Source organism: Pinus tabuliformis, chromosome 6, assembly GCF_031772625.1.
Source record: "Pinus tabuliformis cultivar Carrire ecotype Pingquan chromosome 6, CPIR1, whole genome shotgun sequence".
In the NCBI taxonomy this organism is placed as follows: Eukaryota; Viridiplantae; Streptophyta; class Pinopsida; order Pinales; family Pinaceae; genus Pinus; species Pinus tabuliformis.
In genome coordinates this window covers 226,830,409-226,848,426 of record NC_142292.1, presented here as the reverse complement: position 1 = coordinate 226,848,426, position 18,018 = coordinate 226,830,409, and positions in this window count along the sequence as shown.

Here is an 18,018-nt window from a genome sequence, read left to right as displayed (position 1 = left end):
CTATAAAATTGATGTTACCACCCAGCCTTTGACTCCATAGCCCAATGGAAAGGATTCAAATATGACCCACCCCAACCAAACAAACAAACAACCAAGAAATCAAGTAATAAATCTCTTTCATTATTACATCTAGCCTAACACATTAAAACACTGGAAATAAAGCTAAATCATAAATATATAGAGAGAGCCCTCTCTGAGTCTAGGAGGGCTAGATTGTAGACCCCTAAGCGGTTTGATGTATCTTTTGTGACTTTGTCTTGCCAATATTCAAAATCACAGAATTATAACATAGTGGAGACCATACTGGGGACTATTGAAAATTTGTCGTTTCCATTTGAATTCAGAGTACCCAGTCATAGATATGTATGATAATACTATTCCTAAGATTGGTTTCATTTCCATTTTTGTGTATATTTAGTTTGTATGTGCTTTAGATCTAAACAATGGCTCCCAAAAGAATCTCTACTAGATCCCATCCAGATCCAAATCCTCCTACCATAATGGACAATCCTAAAAGGATCTTAAGGAAAACTCCTAGAACTGAGAGTCAGACAAGTAGTAGATTTCTTCACAAAGCCAACTCACTCCCTAATTTTTTTTTTACCTTTCATGATATCCAGTTTGATTTACACTTTGAACAAGGCTTATTCAGGACTAAATCAGAGAATTGGAATGATCATATTATCTTTGATCCAGCAATCTTACCAAAGAGCCCAGTGAGAGAAATTTCTTCACAAACTAAATCATATCTGCAGCTCTTACAACATTTTGATACTCTATAAGATCTAGTGACAGATATCACCTCTGAAATCGATGATGCTTATCTCCAACATTCAGCCGAATTTACTGCCTTAAACATAGCATCTTCTTCCTTCACATCTCAACCTGCAGATATTTAGTCACCAAGTGCTATTGCCTCCATAATTCCCGCCCCTTCTTCCATCCTTCAACATAAGGTTGCTCAAATTTATTTACTCTCATTTTCACCTAGTACTAGTCCAATCTCATACACTATTCAACTTCCTTCAAGTGGCCCTCCACCAGCACCACCAATCATGTCTACCAAGTATGCTCCTTTGGTGTTTTCAACACCACTGGCTAATATGCCACAATACTATCAGTCTAAAATCACATTATTTGATGGGACGGGCCCTTTAATAGCCCAACAACACGTGGATAAAATGAATGATGTTTTTGACCTGCAAGAGGTAGACGATGAAAGTGTTAAGCTCATAATGTTTGATCAAAGTTTAGAAGGAGAAGTTCGGAAATGGTTTAAATATTTGCCTACAAATAGCATAAATGATCTCCCTACATTCCACCAAACCTTTCTTAATAAATGGGAAGTAAAAAAAAAAAACCTTTAAAAATTCTATCAGAAATGAAAATATTAAAAGGGAAGTAGGTGAAAGTGTACAAGACTATTGTGCTAGATTCAACAATACCTATAATGAAATACCTGTAAATCTTAACCACCTCAGGATTTGGCCTTAATAAAGTTTCCATATGGATTTGATACATATATGTCCTACCATCTTAGGGAAAGGAATTCTCCAACATTAGAAGCAATACAAAGAGATGCCGTGAGTGTAGAAGAAAATTTACAAGCAAAAAGAGCTAGGATGAAAACTGAAAGAAGGGTTACCATAAAGGAAGAAGCTTCAACTTCTGTAGTAGATGCTAAGATTGATTCTTTAGTAAGGACCATGGAAAGAATGATGGAGAGGATAAGTTTGAATGAGAGAAGTGTCCCTAGGGAGAACCCACCTGTTCCACATAATTGAAATCCAAATCCCAAAAGAAACACTCCACAAATTAGACATAGAGATCAAAGAGTCCCATATCAACAAATTAGGCTACCATTTCAAGAAAATTATGCTGATGAAGATGTAGGTGTGGTTGAAGAATTTGAGGAAAATCAGATTAATTTAATGGGGACAAATGAGGATAGTTCTATATTTCTTACACAAGAATAACAGAAACAGTTCTTATGAGCTCAAACAAAATTGGAATCTAAAGAGTCTAATGACTATAAACATGGGTTTGAGAATTCCATATTAGAAGTTCACAGACAGTATAATCTTAGGAGTAAGAAAAACAATGATAACTCAAACAAAAAGAATGTTGATTTCACTGCTAAGAATACTACTAAGCCTAATCTCAAGAAAATAATTGAAAGCTCTACAAAAAATGTAAACAGTTCAAAAAAGAAGAATAGAGAGAATGTTACTAGGAAAATCATCGATGTTTCTACTAAAACTTCCCAAACTAATATCCCTAGTACAATCCAACAAACTGAACTTGTAACCAAAGCAGTGCCTAAAAGAGCTCATTTCTCAAATCTGCTTAAAATTCAAACACCATTCAGTATTGAGAATGAACTTGCTAAACTCAAAATTTCTATGCCTCTGACTCAATTGATAAACAAGAATGTGTATAGGTATCAAGTCCTAAAGGTACTCAACCTAGAAGAAAACACTGGCAAACCTCAAGAAGCAAGTGTTCCTCCATTTTATGTCAGCCTTAATATTCATGAAAAGATCCTTCATAATGCCATGTTGGATTCAGGTGCATCACACAATCTCATGACAAAGACTGTTATGGAAAAACTTGGACTTGAAATCACTAGACCATACAAAGATCTATACTCATTTGACTCTAGCAAGGTTAGGTGTCTAGGTCTTATCAAGGACCTCTCTGTCACACTAGCCCAGATACTAGCAAAATGTTTAGTCATCGACATAGTAGTAGCAGACATTCCACCTAAGTATGGTATTCTATTGTCATGTTATTGGGTAGCTAAGTTACAGGGAACACTTCCAATGGATATGACGTATGCCAACATACCAATATTTGGCCAACCAAGGAGAATGTATAGAGAAAAATTAATGAAATATATGGCCAGTATCTAAGAAAGGCTAGACAACTATCCCCTCTACTCTGTCCATGCTAATCTTGATTCCTTCATACTGTACAATGATGGAGACATAGATACACAAGTCACTTAGGCAGAAAATGATCTTAGTAAAGGACTTGACACCCAAACACCCATTATCCAATAGGACCCTAAAACATAACCTCTCTGGAATATGACTTTTGATGGCTCATGTGGTAAAATAGGGGTAGGAGCAGGAGTCTGGTTGTACAATTCAAAAACTAATTAGGCTGAAGGTCATTCTTACAAATTGAATTTTCTATGTACAAACAACATAGAAGAATATGAGGCATTACTATTAGGCTTTAAATTTCTTAAAAAGGTAGGTGCTAAAAGAATTTCTATCCAAGGAGATTCAGAACTGATCATAAAACAAATTAAAGAATAGTACTCTGCAAAACATCCTAGATTGAGAGAATACCAAAATATTGTGATTGATTTTCTCAAAAAAATTGAAGAGTATGACCTTGTTGTTATCCCTAGGCTCCATAATGCCTTAGCCAATGGTTTAGCTTTTTCACCTAACACCTACAAATTACCTCATCCAAATAAACAATACACAGTTGAAGTGAAACATCGTCCTGTAGTTCCTAATAACATGAGATACTGGCAAGTTTTTGGAAGTGACAAACAGATTGAGAGTTTTCTACAATCAAAGGATGAATTTGAGGATAGCAACATAGATCTGGAAGATGAACTAGACAGTCAAACTAATGTACATATTAGTATAGAACAACCTATTGTTTCTGATGGAAAAAATTCTGTAAATAAAACTATACATAAAACTGAAATACATAAAGACCTAGAAAAAGAAGAATTCAAAGTACTTCAACTTAAAGAAAATGTTTTGCCGAGAGGGATTTCCCCTTTGGAAGAGTTATTTGACTTTAATGACGTTGATAGAAAGCCAAAAATGGAACCAATAGGAACAAACATTGAGGAATGCAACATAGGCAGTGAACAAAACCCCAAAATTATAAAATTGTCAAAATCACTGCCTCTCATAGCTAAACAAAGGTATATAGCTTTGTTCAAAGAATTCATAAATGTATTTTCTTGCAGCGATGAGGATTTGAATGCTTATGATACTAGCATTATATAGAAAAAAATTCCAATGAGAGAAGACCAAACACCATTTAAATAGAATCTATGTAGGATGAATCCTGTCCTAATGCCTGTGGTTGAGAATGAAATCAAGAAAATTTATGATGCTAATATCATAGTCCCAATTCGATATTATAAATGGGTATCCAACATTGTGCCTACAAGGAAGAAAACTAGTGAAATAAGTTTGTGCATTGACTTTAGGAATTTAAACAAGGTTTCCCTTAAGGACAACTATCTGTTACCAAAAATGGATCACATACTACAAAGGGTATTGGGTTCTAGTAGAATCTCCTTGTTAGATGGTTTTCAGGGTATAATCAAGTTTTGGTGCATCTTGATCATTAGGAAAAAACAAATTTTACTACTCCTTGGGGCACTTTCATGTATGTGAAAATTCCCTTTGGATTAATAAATGTTGGTGCTAATTTCCAGAGAGCAATGGACATTGCCTTTTCAGATGAAATTGCACATTTCATTGTGATTTATCTCGATGACATTACTATTTTTTCAAAAACCGATGAAGAACACCTAACAAATCTAAGAAGATTATTTGAAAAATGCAGAAAGTTTGGTATCTCACTAAATCCCAAGAAAACATTGTTTGGTCTTGAAGAAGGAAAACTTTTAGGCCACATCATCTCCAAAGATGGAATCAGAATTGATCCCAATAGGATTGAAGGTATCCTTAAAATCAGTCATCCAAGAAACATGAAAGAACTTCAATATTTTATTGGAAAAATCAATTTCTTGAGAAGATTCATACCAAATCTTGCTGAACTACTCAGAAATATAACAAACATGCTCAAGAAAGACACATAAATTAAATGGAATATTGAGGCCAAACAATCTTTTGATCTAGTCAAACATGCATTAACACAAGCTCCAGTTTTGATCAGCCCAGATTTCACTAAATATTTCATTATCTTTTCTTTTGCATCTAAACATACTATTGTTGTTGTGCTACTATAGAAAAATAATGAAGGATATGAACAACCAATAGAATTATTTAGCAAAGCTCTGAGAGATGCTTCTTTGAAGTACAATATTATGGAGAAATGGGCATTTTCTCTAGTCAAAGCAATAAAAGATTTCAGAGTTTACATTTTACATTCTCATATCATTGCTTATGTGCCTAATATAGTTGTCAAAGATATTCTCACACAAAATGGACCTGATGGCAAGAGAGGAAAATGGATAACTGTCATTCTGGAATATGACATTGAAATCAAGCCCACCAAGTTGATTAAAGGACAGGGATTAGCCAAATTGATGGCTGAATCAAATTTCAATGCATTAGACATCAACATGGTATTTTATTTGGATGATCTTGAGGAACTAGTGACTCCACCAATAGATGAAGCATATCTAAACTCCCCCCTAGTATGCATACCTTTTGTATGTTCTATTTAATTTGAATGCTCCCCCTAGATTATTTGAAACAAAGGCCAAATTTATAAAATTAAAAACAGTCAAGTTTTGCATTATTGATAGTACATTATATTGGAAAGATGTTGGAGGTGTCTTACTCAGATTTTTGTTAGAGGATGAAGCTGACAAAGTTATGCAGGAATTCCATGAAGCCGAATGTGGGGGCCATCTTTATTGGAAAACAACTGCTAATAAAATCCTTAGAGCTGGTTTCTATTGGCCTACACTTTTCCCAGACATCCATAAGATGGTAATTGCTTGTCATAAATGCCAAATATTTGAAGGAAAGAGAAAATTACTACCTTTTCCCCTAAAACCCATCTCTGTTGAAAGTCCTTTCCAACAGTGGGGATTGGATTTCATTGGTGAAATTCATCCTCCATCCTCTGCCCAACAAAAATGGATCATAACTGCCACAGATTACTTCACCAAATGGATAGAAGCCATCCCTTAATCATCCTTGTCTTGCTCCTCTTGATAATAACACAGGTCACTCCATGCTTCTTCATCTAGAATCTTGATCTTAATTAACCTCCTATATATTTCATGAGCTTTAGTGTATTTTTCAAAAGTTCGTTTGACAACAAAAACATGTTTTAGCGCATGCTCGATATAAATTGGATTGTTGATGGCTTCCAAGAATGATTTTCCTGTTATGCTACCTTTAATATTAGAGAGATTCAGAGTGTCTAGGGCTATGCCTTAGAGCCTCTTGACATAATATTCTCTGGCCATGAGTTTGTCATTGATAACAAATAGAGAAGGGAGACCTTTCCATGTTAAAGGCTCAATTATATTAAAAAACAAGTTCACTGTTAGATCCAAAATTCGACATTTTTCTTCTAGTTGTACATTTAGTTTCTGATTAGTTAACACTTTTTTCACCTAAAGAATAGTTTATGTTCTTTCTGCTACTCCCAGCTCTTCTATCTCATACCTATTCCTTGAATTGAGAAATTTGATTATCCTATCGGCTATTGTTGGCATGTCTCCAAGCTCTAGATCAGTAGCTGAAATAGATTCTTTAGCTTTTTCAACTAACTCCTTATGTTCAAAAATAATTTGTATGCTGGGCCAAATTTTATTCATGTCATTGATGATGTTGTGCCAAATGATGTCTTTCACCATTCTTAGAGTGTTACCAATGGATGATTCCTTTTCATATTTTTTCAACCTTTCAATTAAGGTCTATGCCCTCTGTATCTCTACTAAGTGGTCACTTTCAGCTCTTTTGATTTGGTCCCGCAAAACACTGACTTGGGTTTCTAGTCTCTTGATTTCCTCACTCTGAAGATTCATGCCTTCCATGGACCTAGCTAGCTATTATGTACTACTTCTTGTCCCTGTAGCAACAGTTGTTGGAGTGGCTATAGGAATTGTTGTAAGAGGAAGAGCCTCCATAGTGGTGTTGGTCGTCTGTGCTGTCTTTTCTTTCTCTTGTATCATTTTCTCCATCTCTGCTTCCATTTGTTTAATTTGGAGAGATTTCTCTATTATTAACTTCATCATTTCGGCCTTCTGACTCTCTATTTCCTCTATCTCTTTGGTCAATGGATCATGTGTAGTGGGAATTTTGAGCTGCTTCTTCAAAGCTGCTATATCCATCTCCTTTTTCTTAATTATCTCTTTTGTTGCTTTTACATCTGAGGGATCATACCCAATTCTCACTACTAAGTCTTCCAAAGACTTAATTATGTTTTCTTTTGATTGAGATGAAATCGTCTCCATCTTTAGCTAAGATTTAGATTTGACAAGGCCGCCTCCATTTTAAACAAACTCATGGAAGTACTGGTTAGAGTGGAGGAAATCATTTCACCTGTTTTCTTGTGCATTTCTAGCTGATCAATAGGATGAACATTCTTGACATCAAACTCAAAAGAGGTATGTTTGTAATCGGCTGGAGTTTTAGGTTCTATTGTCTGTGCTTCCAAGAATGCCATATGCATTTTGCCTTTTTCTGAATCAAAGGCTGAGAGAAGTCTGCCTTGAGAAGTTGCACTCTGTTTCCAAAATTGAGCATAAGTGCTCTTTTTCAATATCTCATTCCTGATTTTAATCTCCCTGAAAGTGTCAAAGACGGTCTCCTCATTTTCTCTAGTTACATTGGTAGATGTGGAAACTTGAAGAGACTGATGCCTTTCTGAGATTGGAGTAGCAGGAAGAGATTTACCTCTAGTTGGGGATGAATCAAGAATGTCACTGAGATTAATGATTTTTTGTTGTAGTGATTCCTTGCATATGTCCATGTGCTTCCTGGCTCTTTTTATAAATTTCAATTTGAATTCTTTCATAGAAGTATCAGTCCCTAGTGACTGATCTTCTCTTGGCATTTTCCCAGTTGCTCCTTTTTCTTGTTCCTTTCCCTTGTCTGATGTGTCTTATGTACCATGTTTTTCCTGCTACCTAGGAGTTTGTGCACTTGAAGAAGAAATTACTTGTTCCTCAGCCTCTTGTAGTGTGTCAGGCATCCATTCAATCTGGTTCATAAATTTCTCTACCTCACACCTTTGAGTGTGAATGTAGGGTGTTGACTTATTCTCTACCCTTTTCTTGGAGATGATGCCCCATGGGTCATAGGACCATGTAAAACTGTGAGTGAATTTCATTTCCTTCAATCTCTTGTCTGCCTCCTCACCTGCTGCCTTGTTGTTGCAAATGAAAGGACCAATATGAGATTTGATCCTAAATTGTGATTTCTTCTTTGCTGCTACAAAATGTATTTCATCTACATTGATCATTTGTTTGATATATTCAAGTGCAAAGATCCTCATGGGGAGGAACTTTGGTAGCTTGTAAGGGGCCAAATCACATCCATATACTCTTAATTCTGTATAATTTTGGTACAAGTACCAATCTCCTATTCTTGCTTGGTTTGTCAACTGCACGATCCTTTTAATTTCTTCATTGATTCTGGGTTCTGGGGTCCCACCGAGGAGGCGCATGGCTAGATGAACAAAAATTTCCACAAATTTCTTGTAGGGGAAGTGATTTTGATCCTTCATCACTAAGGTGGTCTAGAAAATAACAGATTGGGCTTCACCTTCTTCATTTAACTTGGTCATTGTAAACTGAAACCTATATGCTTGAAAATAAACTAACATATATACCAGAAGTGAGTAGCACTAAAACACTTCCTCTGTAATCAAATTTACAAACTGCTCATGGATGGCATCTGCTATGAATTGACTGAAATTGAATAGGACAAAGGACTTTGATTATGCTGATAAGATGGACAAGAAACCTATAATAGCCTCATCAAGCCACTAATATGAATAATAGCCCAGAAAATATGAAAGTACAATGACTATATGCCTAGTTCTATCAGGGAAAGTAGAGGAGGAATAAGGAGGATTCTTGCCAGGCAGTGGGGTTTGTTCAGTCATGAAGAGTTCTAAGGTTTTAGCTCTTTTGGTGAAATCTAGCCTCTGATACATTTCACTAAGGATCTCATGGGAAAAAGGAGTGGTTCCTTCTATGATAGGAGCCTGCATCATCTGCATAATAGATTTGGCATCAATATTAAATAGTATGTCTCCTGCTGGGGTTATCACTTCCCTTTGTTGTGGATTATAGCATGAGTGGCATTTTCTAATTAGTTCTAGGTAGCTATGGTTTTTTGGAAATATATAAAAAGACAAATTGGTGTCCTAGAGCCCTATGTCATCGGCTTCATCAACAAATTTATTGTCCCACTGGGAGTAGATGTCAAATAAATCAAACTCTGAGAGTGTGTCATGTATTTTGAAATCTCGTTTTGCAAGGGGTATGCAATCCAAATCAAGTGGTGGGTGCATCATTGGATTAAACACCTACTGTCGTTTCTTCTTTGGTGGCATGGATGTCTTCTGCAAAAACCTTAAAACCTAAACTGTGTTAGATTTGGAGTTGAACAACAATAGAAACAGATGAAAGAAATCATAATTCATAGAGGGAGAAAGAAAAAGGAATGAATAGGAAGTGGGATTCAAGAAGGGGAAAGTTGGATCAATGTAGAAAACTGAGACCTTCTGCAACTGCATTGTTTTATCAGTGTTCTCATTGCATTCTCTGTATATGCCTGTATAAATTTTGAATTGCACCTGTAAGTAGATGGAGCACGTTAAAATTTGCAAATGGTGTGAAATGGTGCATTTGTAGTTTTACTATGTTCCTGTTGGATTGGCCTGAAGTGGCATGGGTCTGTTGGCTAACGGTCCAGCCAATTGAATGCACAATGGTGGGAATGGAGGTGATAGGTGGATGGGATGGAGTGGCATCGTGAGGTGGCAAGCATGGTGAACGGCCACAACGGGAACGGGGGAAATGGTTTAGTGAAGGTGAAAACCACTTTTCAGGGGACCTTGCGAGCGATATGTGGAATGAGCGGGGGGGTGTGAAATCCTGACAATGTGACATTTACATGATTTGAAGCCACCAATTTTGAAACCCCCCTCGTCATTAACGTTTAGAGGGTTGGGGGGGGCGGAAAGTGATATGGGCCATCAAATTGGATGGTGGGTGTGGAGATTCCATGGGAGGTGAGGGGTGGGTTATGTTTGATGTGATGGGTACGTGAGTGGTGGGGTAGGAGAATTAATAGGGGGGGAGAATATTGAATATAGGGGTATAGAATAAGGTTAGGGAAAATAACATAAGACCCCTTCCCCTTTTTAATTTCTTTTCCCGACATTAGGAAAAAAACATTGAGATATGTTATCAAACCTTAAAGAACTTTTCATTTCTTTTTCCCTTTGCAATTCTTCTTAACCTACCTATCCTTATTTTTATAATCTAACATTTTTTTTATTTCCTTTTTCATTTGCAAGATACATTTGGGCTTGCAGACCCTTTCTCTTTTTCTTTTTATTTCTAACCTACTCTATCACTTATTTCTCCCATTGGTCCAGATTGAACAGTTGAACCAATTTCATTTCTACCTAACTACTGATTTTCCAAGCTTAAACTATTTAGCAGATCTTTATTTTCCACCCTATGAACAATAATTGAAATTTGTTCAATCATTCTTAGACTGTATGAATTGAGAAACAATTGGGGTTTTCTTTTCTTCTGATTTTTTTCTCTTTTGTTCTTTTTCTCTGTTTTTTTTATATACCCTCTTTTCATTTTTTTTTAATTTCTTTTTGTGAAATCAATTGAATATTGAAATCTATGAACAATATGAAAACTGCAAACTATGAAATACTCAATCACCTTGATATCCTATAAATTATAGGACCCTAATAGTGGCTCCAACTGGGGATGGCACTTCTCAATTTGAAGTGTCAAGAACACATGACCAGTAGCCTTGAGTCCTCCATATTTGCATTGTCTTCAATCTTATTTCTTTTTGTCAAATGAATTAATCAACTAAAAACCTAACATACTGTGATATTTACAATGGAGTGAAAAAATCAGTGTGTTCATGACAAGTAATGCTCCAACATCCTGCCATTAACAAGACCTCTTGGCAATTCTGTTCCATCCAATTCTTTGAGGAAAAATGCATTATTCCCCCTGAGAGCAGAAATAATATATGGACCCTTCCAAAGATTTTCAAATTTTCCATACATTCCTTTATCTTCTCTTCTTGAATCCAATTTTAGCACTTTGTCTCCTAGGTTGAAATCATCAGCTTTTGTTCTTTTTTCAAAAAAATTCTTTATGTTTTCTTGGACAGCTTGAGTTCTATTGTATACCTCTTCTCTGGACTGCTGTAATTGAATTTTCTGATTTATCCTTCTCTGCATATCATTTGGTTCACTTTGTACCTCTTGAATGATCTTCATGACTAACACTCCAATGGAAGAAGGGAAAACTGCATCTATTCCATAAACCAGTTGAAATGCGGACATGCCAATGGATTTCTTTGTAGTCAATCTGTCAGCCCATAATGCATAGATGAATTTGTTATGCCATGACTTCTTATTTTCCTTCAGAATCTTCTTAATTATGTTTACCAGACTTTTGTTTGAGGATTCAGCCAAACCATTACTTTGAGGGTAATAAGCTATTGAATGACCCATTGAGATATGGTACTTGGGGCAAAAATCCACCATCTTTTTTTATTTGAAGGATGAAACATTATCGATGATCTATTTCCTAGGACAACCAAATCTAGAAAGGATATTGGTTTCAGGGAATTTTATAATAACAGAATTTGTAGTAGCTCTTGAAGGGATGGCTTATATCCATTTGGTGAAGTAGTATGTGGCAATTAGGATCCATTTGTGTTGGGCAGAGGATGGAGGGTGAATTTCACCAATGAAATCCAATCCCCATTGTTGGAAAGTACTGTCAACAGAGATGGGTTTTAGGCACAAAGGTAGTAATTTTTTCTTTCCTTCAAAGATTTGGCATTTATGACAAGAAATTACCGTCTTATGGATGCCTGGGAAAAGTGTAGGCCAATAGAAACTAGCTCTAAGGATTTTATTAGCATTTTGTTTCCAATAGAGCCTTTAACACAGAGAGGTCTCCCTACTCTATTTGTTATCAATGACAAACTCATGGCTAGAGAAGATTATGTCAAGAGGCTCCAAGACATAGCCCTGGATGCTGTGAATCTCTCTAATATTAAAGGTAGCATAACAGGAAAAGCATTTCTGGAAGCCATCAACAATCCAATTCATATCGAGCATGAGCTAAAACATTTTTTTTTGGTCAAACCCACTTTTGAAAAATGAACTGAAGGTGTTGAAATACATAGGAGGTTAATTAAGACCAAGATTCCAGATGAAGAAGTGTGGAGTGACCTGTGTGATTATCAAGAGGAACAAGACAAGGATGATTGAAGTGACAACGTATCTGAGTTAGCACCAGCCATGTCAGCAGAGCCACTACAAAAAAATTAATTTCTCAACAAAAACATCCCTAAAAAAGAGGACCGGATGCCCCAGTTTTCTCATCATGGCCACTTCATGGTTACACTAGTCAACTTTTCTTTCAGTGTAATTAATAACAAATTGCCAAATCTATAAGGCAATCGTTGTAGGTTTTTTTTAAATTGATCCGGATTAAACAGGAACCCAACAAATTACAGAGATAACCATAAACACAGAGATGTAGTGGAAATAATACTTCATTTCATTAATGTAAAATACTTAAATATGCTTACAAACAACAATGGAAATAAACTAGCTAGGGCGACGGTAGATTATCTCTTAGAAGAGATGTGGCGGTTACATGCCTCTCAATTGCGTTACAATGAGGCTCGAGGGCCTATTTATTTTTGAAAAACAATGGAAAACCCTGAACATCCAAAAACCTAACACTATAAGATGAAACACCAAACTGTGGGCCCGTTTGGGTAAATTGGTACATCAACTTCCCGGGGTCGTAACTTTGGCATACAATCTCCATTTGACGCGCACAATATCTAGTTAGAAAGATATATTCGAGAACTAATATTTTGGAAAGAGAAACATCGGTCCATAGACCCATGTTGATCCCATTTTTCCCAAAAAACATAATTTAGGGTCTCAAAATAGCTTCGGAAGTTCAGGACCCGAAAAACTGCTAAAAATAGTAAACTGTGCTACAATTAAGGAAACTGAAAAGTTGAAAGAAACAATGGTGGGGGTCCAAGTGGACTTGGTAGGTGGCCACCAATATCCACCTAGACCATTCCTCCCCCCCTAGGAAGCAATGTTTTCCATTGCATTGAGTTCCTCCATGAGATGAGGAAACTTTTACTGAACTTGGTCCCTGGTGAGCCACTTGCCTTGGTGAAGGAGTTGGCTTGCTTTGACAACTCGATACTGTTGGATATTCTACTAGCGAGTGTGCTTGATCTGTGTGTCCATGATCTGATCAGTTGCAGCTTGTTCCATGCAATTTGGATTTAACTCTATGGGTGTGAGCTGTTCTACAATGTCAGATGTGTCTAGTAATGGTGGAAAGTATGGCCGAAGGCGGTCCACATTGAACACTGGGTGCAGGCCAAGGAATGGGGGAATGCTGAGCTCAAATGCATTGTCTCCCATAGCCTTGGTGATGGTGTAAGGACCATATTAGAGTGGTATGAGTTTCTGATAGGTTTCGGTAAGGTGTTCCTTTTGCAAATGCAACCAGACTTTGTCACCCACCTGAAACTTGTGTGGCACCCAATGTTGATCATGTCACTTCTTGTACTTGGCATTTGATTTCTCTAGAATGTCATGGACCTGCTGGTGAATATGTTGTATGTGCTCAATGAAGATTTTTTCCTTATCTATTTCGGACTGGACATGAGCCGAATCTGCGTGAGTAGTTGCAAATGGCATGGCCACGTCAATGGGACATAGTGGCTGGAATCTCAAGCCCACCTAAAAAGGGCTATGGCCAGTCGAGCTATGGAGAGCCCGGTTGTAGCTATGTTGAAAATAGGGGAGGCTCTCGTCCCATGTGTGTGGATGCTTTAAGTTGTACATCCGCAAAATGTGTATGATAATCCTATTGACAACCTCTGTTTGGCCATCAGTTTGAGGATGGAAGGTTGTGGACTTAGTGAGTTTGGTGTCCAGCATCAACTAGAGAATGGACCAAAATGTACTGAGGAACCTGCTATCTTGATTTGAGATGATATATTGTGGGATCCCAAAGTGTACCCACACTTGTTCAAAGAAAAGTTTAGTAGTGGCTTCTACAGTGATATTCTTCTTGCAAGCCACCATAATGGCCATCTTCGAGAACCTGTCGATGACCACAAAAACACAGTCATTTCCATGCTTAGTGGAAGGAAGGCGTGACATGTAATCCATGGAGATGGATACCCAAGGTCGACTAGGGGTAGGCAGTGGGGTATAGAGACCCTGCTTCTTGATGGTCAGTTGTCAATGGCACAGGTGGTGCATGATCTGATGTACTTCCTAACATCCTGTCGAAGATTCAACTAATAGAAATACTTCTGCAGTACTGCCACCATTTTCTCGACCCCGAAATTCCCAACAGCTGACTATAGTGTGCTTCCCAAATCATCTTGGCACGCTTTCTTGAAGGAACACATAGGTGACCCAAGTGGCATAACAGGGAATCCTAGAGGTGAAAATCTGGAACATGCTGACCCTCCAAGAGTGTCTAGTATGTGTGGTCATCTTTTGGGTTGCTTTTGTAAAGAAGTGGACAATCAGAAGTCTTGTTCCCACAAGAGTTGAGCACGGTGGTTAACGCCATGATCGATGGTCGACTAAGGCAATCTGCAACATTATTTGTGCTACCCTTCTTATACTTGATATTAAAATGGAACTATTGTAGGTATGTGGACCACATGTGATGGTGATCATTCTGCAATTTCCCTTGGGTCTGTATGAACTACAGGGGTCGTTGGTCTGTGTGGATGACCATTTCCTTCCCCAAAATGTAATGCTTCCATTGTTGGTAGGCCTGCACAATGGAATACATCTCTTTGTCATAAGTGGGATACTTCCAGACTATGTCTGAAAGTGTCTCACTGTGATATGCCACTAGATGCCTATGTTGAGTAAGGACTGCCCCAATAGCATAGTCAGAGGCATATGTCTTGACCTCAAATGGTTGTTGCAAGTCTAGTAATGCGAGCACTGGTGCCTCTAAGAGGTGATCTTTCAACTCTGTGAATGCCTTATGTTGAGATTCAAACCAAAATAATTTTTCTTTCGCTCCTCCCTTAGTGACTTAACTCAAGGGCCAAGTGATATGAGAAAATCCCAACACGAACCTGCGGTAGAAGTTGGCAAGACCTAGAAAGCTGTGGAGCTCTATCAGAGTGGTTGAGATGGAAAATCCCGAATGACTTGGATCTTGTTTGGATCCACATGCACCCCCTATTCATCAATAATATATCCCAGATACTAAACTTGGGTCATGCCAAAAGTGCATTTCTCCAAATTGGCACATAACTTGTGTTGTTGTAGTGTTCGGAGAACCTGTTAGATGTGGTGGAGGTGCTCTTCTCAATTCTGGTTGAAGATCAGGATGTCATCCAAGTATACCACTACAAATGAGTTGGTGAATGGTTGCAAGATGTCATCCATTAGCCTCATGAATGTTACATGAGCATTCATCAATATGAAAGGCATAACCAACCATTCAAAAAGGCCCTCCTTAGCTTTGAAGGTAGTCTTCCACACATCGGAGGGTTTGATTGGTACTTGGTGATATCCTGACTTCAAATCGATCTTGCTAAAATATTTTTCTCCCTTCAGTTGGTCCACGAGGTCATCAATGCATGGGATCAGGTACGTATTATGGATAGTGATCTTGTTTATCACTCGATACTCAATACAGAGTCTCCAAGTCTAATCCTTCTTTTGTACCAACACGATCAGGCTCCCACAGGGTGATGAACTTGGACAGATGTGACCTTTCTGTAGCAGCTCCTAAATATGTCTCTTGATTTCATCTTTCTCCAAAATGGAGTGCCGATAGGTTGGTCCCTTGGGTAGCGGTGCACCTAGGGTCAGATCAATGGATTGCTTGACCTGACAGTGCAGAGGAACCCCTATGGAGGAGGTGAAGATGTCCTCGTACTCCAACACAACCTTGTCCATCTGTAGTTTTTGTGCAGAGGGGTCATGTTTGTAGGTCATGGCCATCGTCTTCTTCTTTCCTTGAGGGTGTATCATCAAGAAAACAAATTTCCTAGTTTTGGAAATGAGCTGGCTACATTGTTTTGTAGTAACCAAATAGATGGCGGTAGGTGGTGCTACCTCTGATATCCTGTACAACTTATTTCCCAAAGCAATAATAATAGCACAGGACCTTGATTCATACACAGCATGTCGCTTCCACAAGTATGGTTGTCCTAATAATACATCACAAAATTCAAGGGGAGAAATGTCACACAATAGCTCATCTATGAAGGGCTTGATGTTGTATGGAAGGCGACACTGCTGGCTCACGCAAAGATCATGTCCTTGCTGAAGCCACCTGATGGTGAAAGGTTATGGATGTGCTGTGGTCGGTATGCCCTACTGCTTCACATCCTCTGCCGAAATGAGGTTCTTTTGGCTCTTGCTATCGATAATGAACTGTAGCGGGGAGCCCTTTACCGACATCTAGGAGTGGAAGAGACACTCTTCCTCCTCTGGATCTTCGTGGTGGCAATGGTAGTGTTGGGCTCCGCATTGATAATCCGCTTCCCTTTGTCATTCCCCTTGTTGGGTTTTGATTCAGAGTTAGAACATGCATCTGATTTTGAAACCTTTAGCTTGGCCACTAGTGACTTCTTGGCCCGACACTCACTTATGTTGTGAGTGGAGATCTTATGGAACTCACACCACTTTCACATGTCCCTTTTCGGCTTCACCACATTGTTCTTTGCATGCAGCTTTGGTGGGTTTTCTTGGGCCACCCCACCTTGGCTTTGTTTTTTATTCTGCAGTTTGGGGGCACCTTTCCCTTGCTTCAGATTTGCAGATCCAAAGTCTCGCTTCTTATGTTTAAACTTTTGCTCCACCTTGATGTCATATCGGTATGCCATGCCAAGCGAGGGGATGTTCAAGAATTCTATTTCTTCCTGGATGTACTTATTCAGGCAGCCATGGTATTTGAGTACCAAATGCTGCTCTGAATACTTGATAACCAAATTTGTGCAAAGGGTATGGAAAATATTGGTAAACTCTGGCATGTCTTGGTCCCTTCCCTGCCGCAGCGTGGTCCACTTTATGTATTGATCCTCATAGCTTTCAACAAGGTAGTACTGCTCCTTGATGGCATCCTAGAATGAATCCCAAGTGAGTGTGGCTAAAAATAGTAAGCTTGTACTTTCATCCTTCAACTCGTAGTAGGTCTCCCACTAGTCCTTTACATGGGGGGTTGCTTTGAGAAAAGCGAAAATCAACTTTTCTTGACTGGAAAAATCATGAACAGAAAAATAACCCTCTAGCAGATTTAACCATTTATCAACAAAATCTGCATTTATCTGACCCTTGAATATGGGAATTTCAAAATTAACTTGTACCTTAAACAATGTGGAGTTTCCAGAGTAGCTGTTAGAAGTCGATGCATCGCCCCTCGGTAGCCGCTGATGGATCTGGGAAAGTTGTCCATCATCGTGTTCCTTTATCATTCGAGGGCTTCTTTGAGCAAGATTTTGATAGGATCTCCTACCCCCTCGTCTTTCTTTTCATCTACCATGGGAGGCAATCAGGATTTGCAGGGCTGGTCTTGCAAAGGTTTGACCAGTTCAAGCCCTAACTCCTTATATCCCGACCTTGTTGGGGACATGCAAAGAAAAATAGAGAAAAAATGCAGACCGCTCTGATACCACTGATCCAGATTTAAACAGGAACGCAAAAAACTACAAAGATAACCATAAACATAGAGATGTAGCAGAAATAATACTTCATTTCATTAATGTAAAATACTGAAATATGCTTACAAACAACAATGGAAATAAACCAGCGAGGGCGATGGTAGCTTATCTCTGAGAAGAGATGTGGTAGCTACATGGCTCTGAACTATGTTACAATGAGGCTCAAAGGCCTATTTATTGTTGAGAAACAATGGAAAACCCTAAACATCCAAAAACCTAACCCTAGAAGATGAAATGCCAAACTGTGGGACCTGTTTGGGTAAGTTGGTACATCAACTTCCCAGGGTCGTAAATTTGG